This window comes from Anser anser (genome assembly GCF_964211835.1).
Source record: "Anser anser genome assembly, chromosome: 3".
Lineage (NCBI taxonomy): Eukaryota > Metazoa > Chordata > Aves > Anseriformes > Anatidae > Anser > Anser anser.
This window is the reverse complement of record NC_139722.1, coordinates 42,787,534-42,798,711: the sequence shown is the minus strand read 5'-3', so window position 1 is coordinate 42,798,711 and position 11,178 is coordinate 42,787,534.

Below are 11,178 nucleotides of genomic sequence, written 5' to 3'. Positions count from 1 at the left end.
TGTTTTCAGAGGATGTGTTTATATGTGTATCTATATGGTTACAGTGACAGTATCTGTCCTTCTACAATTCAAACAGCGTTAGAGATGAGATTTCTTTTTTATTATTTAATTTTAATTTTAATTTATTTTTAATTTTAATTAATTTTAATTTTAATTTAATTTAATATTTATTTTATTTTATTTTTTATTTTTGTGCTGGTGGGTTAAAGCTGAGACCTATAAGGTTGAATCTGACCCTTGGAGATGAAGAAAACATTACTGACCAGATATGTAGGTTATATATGTATAAACACACATATATGTTTATATTTATATTTATATCATTTATATTTATATTTATTTATATTTAAAGTGCCTATCACCATATAGATAAACACTCTTTGGAACCACTCTGATGGCAGGGGTAAGAACAGGATTTGGCCTGTTAGTACCTCAGCACTTCTGTTTTCAACCAATTAAAAAAAAAAAAAAAAAAAAAAAGGCCACAAGACTTTGCTGCCAGCCTGGCTGGCTGGCTGTTGTTTAATGCTGCTACTCCATCAGGGTTGGAGGGAGACCTATTGTGAATAGCAACAGGAGAAAGGGATAAAACAGGAAAAAGGGATAAAAACAAGCAAACAAAAAATAACAGCAGCAACAAAACTGAATCTAGAAATAAAAGTGCATATGGTATGTATTTTCAAAATTAGTGCCACCTTGTCTGTTTCTCTCATAAGACACAGGGCTTAATTTTTACTTCTCTCTCTACAAAAAAAATGAAAAAAATGGAAAATATATATATATATTTAACAATTGTAATTGTTGCCTGCTAATGTTTCCAAATCTTTCTATAATTTTGTAACTTATTGCTTGTCAGTTTGTCCTTAATGTACACTTTTCAGTCTTGTAAAATATGAAAAATCTCTGTTGTTCTTTTGAAATCATAAAAGAGTCATGGGAAATAATTTCAAATCTTTCAAAGCACAGTGTTCAGATTCCAGGTGGAGTGTCTCAGGCTGGTAGTTTTTCATTCTCTATAGTAGCTGGTAGTTCTCTGGAGAAATGTAATAACAGGCACCTTGGGCACTCAAAACCTTCTTTTAAAACTTCTTTCTAGGGTATAAGCGGAACCCTTACCTCCGGTTAGTGTTTGGTAAAGGTACTGTTTCCTTTTTTAGGGGTGCTGGGGCAGGCAGGCAGTTGAGGAGGCTTTCCACTAGGTGGCACTGCTGAAATGTGTGAAAATTTGGGTTTCAGTATTCAGATTTTCTTAAAGAATCTTTGCAAAAAGAACATTCCCCGCCCCACTCACCATACCCCACTCCAAAGTTATGTTTATTTCAGCTGTCACAGATGAAAAGATCTGCACATCTATGCAGAGATTACCTTGAAATTTGCATCTATGTAAGGGGAACATATTTTAGAAGTGAATCAGAATAATGGGACCTCTATAAAATTCTAAATTTGAAGTTTATTTAGTTAGAGCTTTTGTTTACACAGATATATGTATTTTTAAAATAATTATTTATTTAAGGCTTGTAGTCTTTCACTAGAAATTATAAATCAGTCTTACGAGTTACTGGCATTGAATAAATGCTGTATTTAAAAATTAGCTTCAGTGAGTTATAACCTCAGTGGACAGAGGAGAGCAGAACAAAGGAGTGAAATCCCCTCTGTTATAGATGAGAAATGGAAGTAAAGTGTGTATTTGCCTGTGTTTCCACAAGTGCATCCAGATCTTTTGAGACCTGTTTCATTGATAAATCTCCAATGTGTCACTGTGGACTATCACTCACTGTGAATCAATGAATGAAACATTTGTGACCAGCTTTGCCCTGTGTATGAATGAATATATGGTGACAACTGAAAAGCTTACTACATCTTTCATTTATAGATGTTTTACTTCATTTAATGAAAATAGGAATGAGATATAATGTGTCATAGCATTAGGCTTCAATAATGTTATGTTAATAAAATATTAGGTGTCAGTACTCTGTAGTATGCAAAGCATATCAGGCTCAGAAAAACTTGACTTCTGGATCTAACTGATTCATCTTTCAGCATTGAAAGAAGTTATGATAACCATAATTGGACATTCAGAATAACTCAGAGTGAGAAATAAACTTTCATACTTTCAGTGAAAAGAAATCTTGTGTTTGTGAATACTGTTCACCTGCTAGACCTGTGCAGATACTTATTGGTGTATCCAAGCAGTACTTAATCACCTTTTTAAAAGTTCAGAGAAGGTTTTGTGGTTTGTTTGGAGATATCTCACACTTCGCTGAAATCTCCAGGGCTTGCTGACATTCCTGACTCTTTGTGAATGAGGCCTTTTTTTTTTTTTTTTTTTTTTTTCCTCTCCCTTCATTTGTTTAGCTCTTTACCTAATTGATTTTCTGTGCTAATACACTAAAGGTCTGAAGAAGGCAGAGCCTCAGGTGTGACAGATGAAATAAGTTGCTTTTAGTCATTGCTTTTATCTTCCATGTCTAATGTGTTGGTTACAGCTGTGCAGTTTAACAGTAAAATCAATACATCATTTGCTGCGGGTACCTGAAAGAATTTGGAAGCCTGTTGGTATTTTAACTCTTAGGTTTCCCCTGAAAGGCCTTCCCCCCCCCCCCCCCCCCCCCCATTTTGTTCCGCTCAAAATCAAACATTGCAAGTCCCTTTCTATCTCCTGATGTTTGTGTATGCATGTAAATTTATTAATCATTTTCCTTACTGCTGGTTACTTAAACTGCTTTCCTGGAAATTATGTCTTCAAATTGAATTATTAAGTTTGCATTTACTTCTAATATAAATGCAATTCTGAGCATATTTAATACTATCATTTTGAGAATACAGTTTATGATCATGAGAAATAGGAATGGCAAATAGAGAATTTATTTGCACAACAATGAGAGAACAAAACTCATGGCCCTGCATGCAGTCCTAGGTTGCTGATGCAGCCACAAAAATTGTACTATGTAATTATATTGTCCATATTTTACTTTTTCTCCATTTTTAAATAAACATCTTTTGATGTAAAAGTAGCAGAAAATGACAAGAAAACAAGGTCCTGTCAAAGAAAAAGCAAAGTTGTGGATTTTAAATGATCTGTTGAATCACAAGTCAGCTTAATTCCTTCATATATGGTGTTTATTATAATATTTCTCCTTGTCTCCTGATTGTTCTTTAATTTAGATAATCTTATCCCTTGCTTCATTCATGCAGTATTTACTTCCTCTTTTCCTCTGACTCATGTTTTTGTTTCCGTAATCTTTCATACTACTATACCTATTGCCATTTGCTAAAGAAACACTTAAATACAAAAATTGCCCTCCAGATAACATGATTACCTTATTATTGATTTGTTTCATATTTTGCTGTACATATTCTCAATGCTACATAATGAAAGATCTCTGCCTAAGAAATAACAGGTTCCTGCCCAGAAAGGATGAGTGGAGTAACACAGTCCTGCAAAGAGCTCATTCATTCCTGTGAAATGCTGTGAACCTTTCCCTGATATGAATTCTGACCCTGCCTGCTTTGATCACGTTCTGCACCCCGATGGATCTGGCACAATGCTGATTACAATAACACCACGATGCATTGTTTTTCTGACTGAATTTTGAGATTTGTTTTAATGACTCATCTGAACGAAATAATCTAGGACTCATCAACTCAATATTAAAAAAAAAAGTAAACTTCTGTTATCATTCTGCTAACTAGGACAGAGCAAATTGTTATGGATAACAAAAGCATCAGCCTGAATGTTAATCCTCATATTGAAACAGATAAAAAAAATGGTTCAGGATAACATTAATTTTTTTTTTTCCTCTACACATATTTTCTAGACATGATCTGAACTGACACAATCAAGTATTAAAAATAACAGGTTGAATGGTACTTCCAGCATAGCTGAATCCAACAAAATTAATGTTACTGTTGTTCAGATATCATCAATATCCTCAACAACATTCAACTGCCCATGAAGATAGCACAATTGTAGTAAAGATCTTTTCAGATGTAGCAAAAATATCTTGAGACTTTCGTTACTGGCATATTTTCAATTTAGGACATAAGTTTCATAGAAAATCAAGTTGTTAGGACTTTATTAGTGGTAAGCCATTACTTGAATAGCTCCCCGCACTGGGTTTCTGACTGTTACTAATTGTTTCTGACTGTTACTAATTGAAAGTGACATTTACATCAATATTTACCAAAGCAGATCTTCATCTTTAGTATAGCTAAGACATTTTCTTTTATAAGGCCAAAAGGATTGTCATGATCAGGTTGACTGTCCATACAACACAATTCACATAATTTTAGCAACTGGCTCCTGAACCACATTCCTGACTTCTTGCTGTCTTAGGACACAACTTCAAGAGACAGTCTCAGAAAGGCACTCTCTCTTAATACAGTGATTACACTGTATTATAATACACTGGACTGTCACAACCTTCAGAAATTTTGCCAACCCTTTATTGCCATCAGAGATTAAAATGTGAATGGGGATGGTATTGGCTTCCAGTCAGTAGAGTTTATTATGCCTTTGTTTGCTACTTTAAATAGCACTCATCTAATTTCTATGCCTTCTGGAAGTAGTCATGGACAGTGATGAATCCATCTCCTCCTTTGAATGTGAAATAGACTCAAGCCTCAGAATATTTTTATAAAGATTCTGAATGCTTTTCAAAATGTTAACATACTGTGACCTGTATGCCATAGATATGGATGTGGTGTTCAATTAAAAGTTTCATCATTTAATAATCTCGTTAACACCAACAATATTATGTTTCATTTTCCTCCTTACTCTTCCAGGGATTTGATCTACTCTTTTGCTTTCCACACCAACATGGAAAATCACATACATTTTGATATTCAATGTGATACTCAAGCTCTCTCAACATCTCTGTTTTCTGAAATTACACATTAAAAAATAACTATGGTCTAAAAATGGTCTAAATAAGTCTAAAGGTATTGAACACATTTTGGCTTTTTTGTTGCTGTTCTGTGGGCTTGGATTTACTGTGCTAAACTCAACATTGAGAAGTTTGGTGCTAGACCTATCCTTCATAAATTTATTTTTCAAAGGTAATACGTTTGTGAGATTTGAATACTTTTTTTTTTTTTTTTAAATCTTTTATAGAAATTTCTGAACCTAAGATGCCCCTAGGAAGGTCCATCACATCCTTTTCAATTGGTGTGGTAAGAACCGTAGAGATTAGAGTTCACTATAGCCCGTCAGAGAGTCAGGGCATTTTATAATACCTTAATGGTGTTCTTCAGTAGCAGCCATTTTGCCCTATTTTTCAAGTTTTGCTGTCCACCTAAAGACCCCTGCCATGTGGATAGTTTAGATATTTCAGCACCATGGTAGCCTTTCCTTCTCAGAGTAAGTTATTCACTGGAACAGGCTCCCCAGGGAAGTGGTCACTGCACCGAGCCTGTCTGAATTTAAGAAGAGATTGGACTGTGCACTTAGTCACATGGTCTGAACTTTTGGGTAGACCTGTGCGGTATCAAGAGTTGGACTTGATGATCCTTAAGGGTCCCTTCCAACTCAGGATATTCTATGATTCTATGATTCTATTTCACTATTAGTGAACCTTTAATCCTTTACTGTCTTAGAGGAGGAGAGTTGCTGACAATGACAGTGTATAGTAGAGTTTTGGTGCCTTGAAGCTACACACAAAAGAAAAAAACAGTCTCTCACTTCAAAGACTAGCTTTAGATTACACAAGAACTAATCTTGTCCGTACTGGGGTACACAGTAAATAAAATACACCACTTGAGATTCCAATACTATGAAGTACTACATTCATAAATAATCTTCAAAAAATGTGATCTTGTTATTCGTAGATACAGAAGGCTCTAGTACAAAGTCAAGCCTCAGGTACTTGCATTGCAATTCTCAGTTCATCTGATGCATGTCAAAATAATATTTTTAATTGTTGGTGTGAAGAACTCTGTGACACATTCAAATGTGCATAACATTCCTATTTAGCTGGCTACTGTCAGGATGCAGCATGGATGGGGCTCCCCATTGCATCCACCAGAGCAGCACCACCAGCTGGGGGGCATCCAACTGCCTCAGCCAGGAGCAGGGCAGGTGGGAGCTCCAAGGCAACCCCAGCCCCAGGCATCAGATACCTCCTGGGAACAGGGACAGACCAAAGCTCCATAAAAACTCTATTGGTATTTGACTCCTTTTTGTAAATACACAATGAATGACAATGTGGTTTGCTATGTTGAAACACGAGTGTCTGGTGTCTTTGCTGGTTTACAGTGGGTAGTGAGAAGGAAGGACTAAGATATTTTTGACTATAGCGGCTTAGCAAAAATTATATATCTTGAAGAATAGCTATTAAATCAAGGGCCTGTGTGTGAAAGTGAACTGTGTGAAATTTTTTCACCAGTTCTGGTGAAAATTCTGCTAATATAAAAGAAAAGAAAGTTTTGAGTGATTATCTCAATCAGCAACAATAAAAAGAAGTGAAGAAGGGCCTTAAACTGTATCAACGCATCCATCAGTGAAATGGAAAGTATCATCTTTGGAGTTCAATTCAGAGAAAGCATTCATTCTTATTTATTTATTTATTTATTTATTTAGTATATTAGGCATCTTAGTGAAGGATACCAAGGATACTAGTCTATATCTTCCCTGGGTTCAAGCCAGGCTTGAGGTAACATCTTGTTGGTCTTCTCTTGAGGTTTGTTTTAAAAAAGGGAAAAAACAGAGAAACATTTATTTACATATCAATGCACAACTCTCCCCACGTACTTCACTCTAGAATTTCATAGTTAACCAAGTGCAGAGATTAAAGACCTATTTCCCTCTAAAATGTTGAGAATATCTTCTGGGATGAAGAAATTTTATGTTCGTTGAAGTTTGTGATAACATGCCTCATAAAGAAGGCATCAAAATCGAATCGTCACCTTTTTTTTTTTCTTTCCTTCCCCCTCCCCCCCTCTTTTTTTAATGCAGATGAAAATCAGAAACACTTTGCTGAAACCTTGTTTCATGGCCATACATTTTGTTGCTGTTATTTAAGTTTATTTAGGGTTGGTAATCAGACCTTTTATTTTTATCTGATAAATATCTCTTGGACAAGGGAAGCCATTGCAACCAGCTGGAGTTATGTGACTCCTTCTGCCATGGTTGGCAGAACTCCCTGACATACCATATGATTTAGCTGCTCAGGGCCAGATGATTCTTTTTGCTGCAAAATATGGAGGCGGTGTGAAGGAGAAGGAAAAAAAGTGAAATACAGAGCTCAGTATCCTAAATGGGAAAGAAGGGTTGATCTTCTGGAAAACTCTTCTCCTTGAGCCAGAAAACTCCATCAGATACACACATATGCATACAAACACAGAAAAAGAAGTGATTAATTCTTAGAGCTGAGTTGGAAAAGGTTGATAGATGTGGAATTCTTTCAGGCAGTAGTTCCTCTATAAAACTTGTTTGTTTTCCCACTTATTACAGCTCAGTGGAACAGTACTTATGCTCTTCTCAAGTTCAATTCTTCTATTTTTTTCCAAGGTTATTCCTGCTTTTTATTCAACATTTTTAATTCAAGATATGTTAATAGTTATGAAAGCCAAGACATCTTCACTTTTTTCTTCTGAGCAAGTTCAACAGTACACAATGAGTGTCTGCTTGCTTTCCTTGTGAAGCATAAGTATTGTATTCTTGTTTTCCTCTGGCCCTACCACAGAAGAAAATGTGGAGAGAGACAGATACAAATAGTTTAACTTATACTGTATTTTTTAGGTTGTTATTTGGGTGTTGGAAATCTAAAAGCTTGTCTTTGGTTGTCAGTGGAGGGAAAAGTGATAACGAGAACAGATAAGCCACTGTTCATTGTAATATTTATATACTGTAATAAGTAGCTCTTAATTATGTATACCTTTTCATCACATCTGGCCCTTACTGACAGCAAGACAAACAGGGAATTAAGCCTTTTTTTTTCCTTTGAATATAATGACGTTACAAGGCTCAGGGGCGAACAGAAAACAAACAAAAAACAAAGACAAAAGAAAAAAAAGAAAAAAAAAAAAGAAGACCCATACAGAATTCCAACAAGAAATCAAAGTAGAATACAAAGTAGAATATTCTGCTTATCCACTTAAACTCCATATCCAAAATCTTCTCCAACTAGGCATATCTTCTTTCCTTGTTCCTGACTAATACTTATGACAGTTGTTCTGTAAATAACTTTTCCCAAATTTTCTTACTGAAATAAAAGAAGTTGATTTAAGCTGGTATGTCAAAAATGTGAGTATGCCTTACTGTGTGAAGATGCCTTTTTTTTTTTTTTTAATAATTTAAAAACAATTTAAACTATCCATACCTTCCTAAAGCACAGGCATTTTTTTGTTATTCACTTTGAGAATTTTTAATTCTGAGCATTTATTTTTCAAATAAATAAATAAGAGCTTTTGGCCAAAATATTTTTAAAACTTCTTCCAGCAATCTAAATAGTCTTCATTTGAAAACACATGCTCCATTCCAGACCCCATGGAGATAATTGCTTCCATGCCCTCATCCACAGCTCACAGGAGTCACAGGGGACAAAAAGGAAAAATAAACAAGAAGGGAAGCATGCACTTTTTTTTTTTCTTTTGACAAGAATGTGTCCAAAACTTAGTAATGTGTTTTTAAAAACTGATTACTTTTCAATGCTCCACTAAATTCATTTCAAAAATCTTTTTGACATGAATTTTTTGAATCTTATTTCAAAATGTGATTTCTACTACTATTTCTTTTATTTCATTAAAAAATAATAATCCATGGGTTCTTTTATTATTTGTATAAACTGAGCAAGGAGAATTCACATGCTTGTACTTCAGTTTCAATGACAATCGCAAACAGAGTTACCTGCACAGACCAACCCAGATTGAAGCTAAGATTTGCTGTACATCCTTCAGCATGTGCAAACTTTTTGCATTTATTTTGTTTCTACAATTGAGCAAATGACAGAATTGTCTTTTTACATTCTCTCCTCATCTTGTCCTCCAGACTGAGATTTCATAGTAATATTTTTTTCACTCATGTCCCTGGTATCAGTGTGCCTTGCTTATTTTAATATGTGAATATATGAACTGATTTTAATATGTGAACACGCACATAATATGTGTGTGAACATTCAGGTACTCAATCTTTATTAAAACAAATAATAATAATAATAAGGGTATTTTAATATCTAGTTTTTCAAAAGCAATTTTAAATTTGTTTGTTTAATTGTAATACTCAGTATACACTGCATTGGTTAATTAAATGTGTTAACAGAGACAAGAAAAAATATAGCAGTAGCCTAGTAATGTAACTGTGCAAACTGAGGAATATGAACATTCATTGAGCATGTTTTTACACATTAATATGTTTCACTTATATATATTTTAATAAAAATAAAATAAAAATCTTATATCACTTCTTTGATGTTGAGACATTATTTTCTATATAAAGAAATATTACATGAGCAGAGCTGTCCTCAAAAATATTTTTTTTAATTTAAATTGTTTTCCTTTTCAGATAAGAAAATTCTCTTTTTCCCAATCTTATGCTATGTGTGTATGCACTGAATATTAAAGAAACTGGGGTTCAGAACTTTAGTTTTTTTTAGTTAACTTTTCTTTTGTTTAACAATGTTTCAGTAAAGCTGCATTTAAAAATTTGAACAACAGTTGTGTTATTTCAGCTTGTGGCAAGTTCCTTTGCAGTACAAAGCTACACTTGTCCCCCCACCCCTCAGAAAAACCAACCAAACAAACAAAGAGGTGGGTGGAAGAAGTGAACTAACATTCCTCAACAGAAAGAAAACCTGTGGGGTTCCCTCCTCTTCAGACAGCCCTTATTACACCTGTAAACAAAATTCAGTTTCTGGCATCCAAGTCTCTCCTAGTTAATCAATGTTTCCTGCATCTGTGTCTTAGTAACAGAAGCCAAAAGCTGCTTAACTGGGTCTTTTCAAAGACTGCTTACTTGCAGCATGTCAGCAACTTAAAGGTGGCTCCCCTTTGTTGCCTCATTGTTTTCAGTGAGGTTAAGATCTTACCCTTATACTTAATAGTATTTTCATGCTTATTTATGTGAAAATTTCCTTTAACAGAAAACTGAATTTCTGTTCTGGATTTCCTGTTAGGGTTAAAACAAGCTATGGAATAACATTTGTCTTAATATATTAGGAGTTCTTTTACTTTTACAATAATACAATATAAATTAAATACTCCTAGTAGGTATGAGAACAAAGATCTGTTGTGTTTGTACAGCAACATTTTATAGTTTTTTTTTTACATTAATTAATTTAATTGGTTGCATAAATCAATATTAAGTTTATATGAGAAAACAAAATACAAGGAAATATAATAATATTTACAGGTATGAAATTAAAGTGAAGTTCAAAGTTTATGAAGTAGTGAAAATATTGAAAACTTAGAATATACATCAAAGGTTTTTATATTTTACAGTTCATATTTTGTGATTATTAATTCTTTCGTATAGTCTTACATGCGTTCTAAAGTAAGAAATCAATTAGTATGATATTTGGCTGAAAAGATAAGAAGAGAATACATCAAAAAAAGAAGCTGTACTTTGATTCATAGAGCATAACTGATATCATTTTAGATAATTGTTGTGATACTTTAGGAACAATATAAAAATTTTGTCTATCAATGATAATCAAGTATGATTCAACTAATTCAGTCATTGAGGACATCCCCATAAAGAATATGATGATGTTTTGTATTCTTGTTCAAAAGAACACATAACTAATGTACAAGAGCATGATGTCATTGAGATTAATTAACAAGACTACTGACATTACTGAACTTTAACTTTACTTTTGCCTTCATTTCACTTTACTTCAACTCATAATTCTAAGGTTCCATTATTCTAAGTTCTATAATTATAAAATTAGCTATGATCTCAGTCAATATTTTAATTATATTTTTATTATTTGATTTATCTTTCTGAAATATTACTAAGTGCAACATATTTAGCAGCAATAGTGGAAAAAAATCCACTTTGGACTATTTTTAAATTTAAAAAGACTTAGGTTTTTTTTTTTTTTTTTTTTACAATTTGTCTTCACATAAGTTGACTTTGACCATCTTGACCATCTTCCTTTTTCTCTATTTTTCCCTCAAAACTATAAATTTTTTACTGTTAAACCTAGGAACATAGAGTAAAAATCTGTATCTGAGCATTTTTGC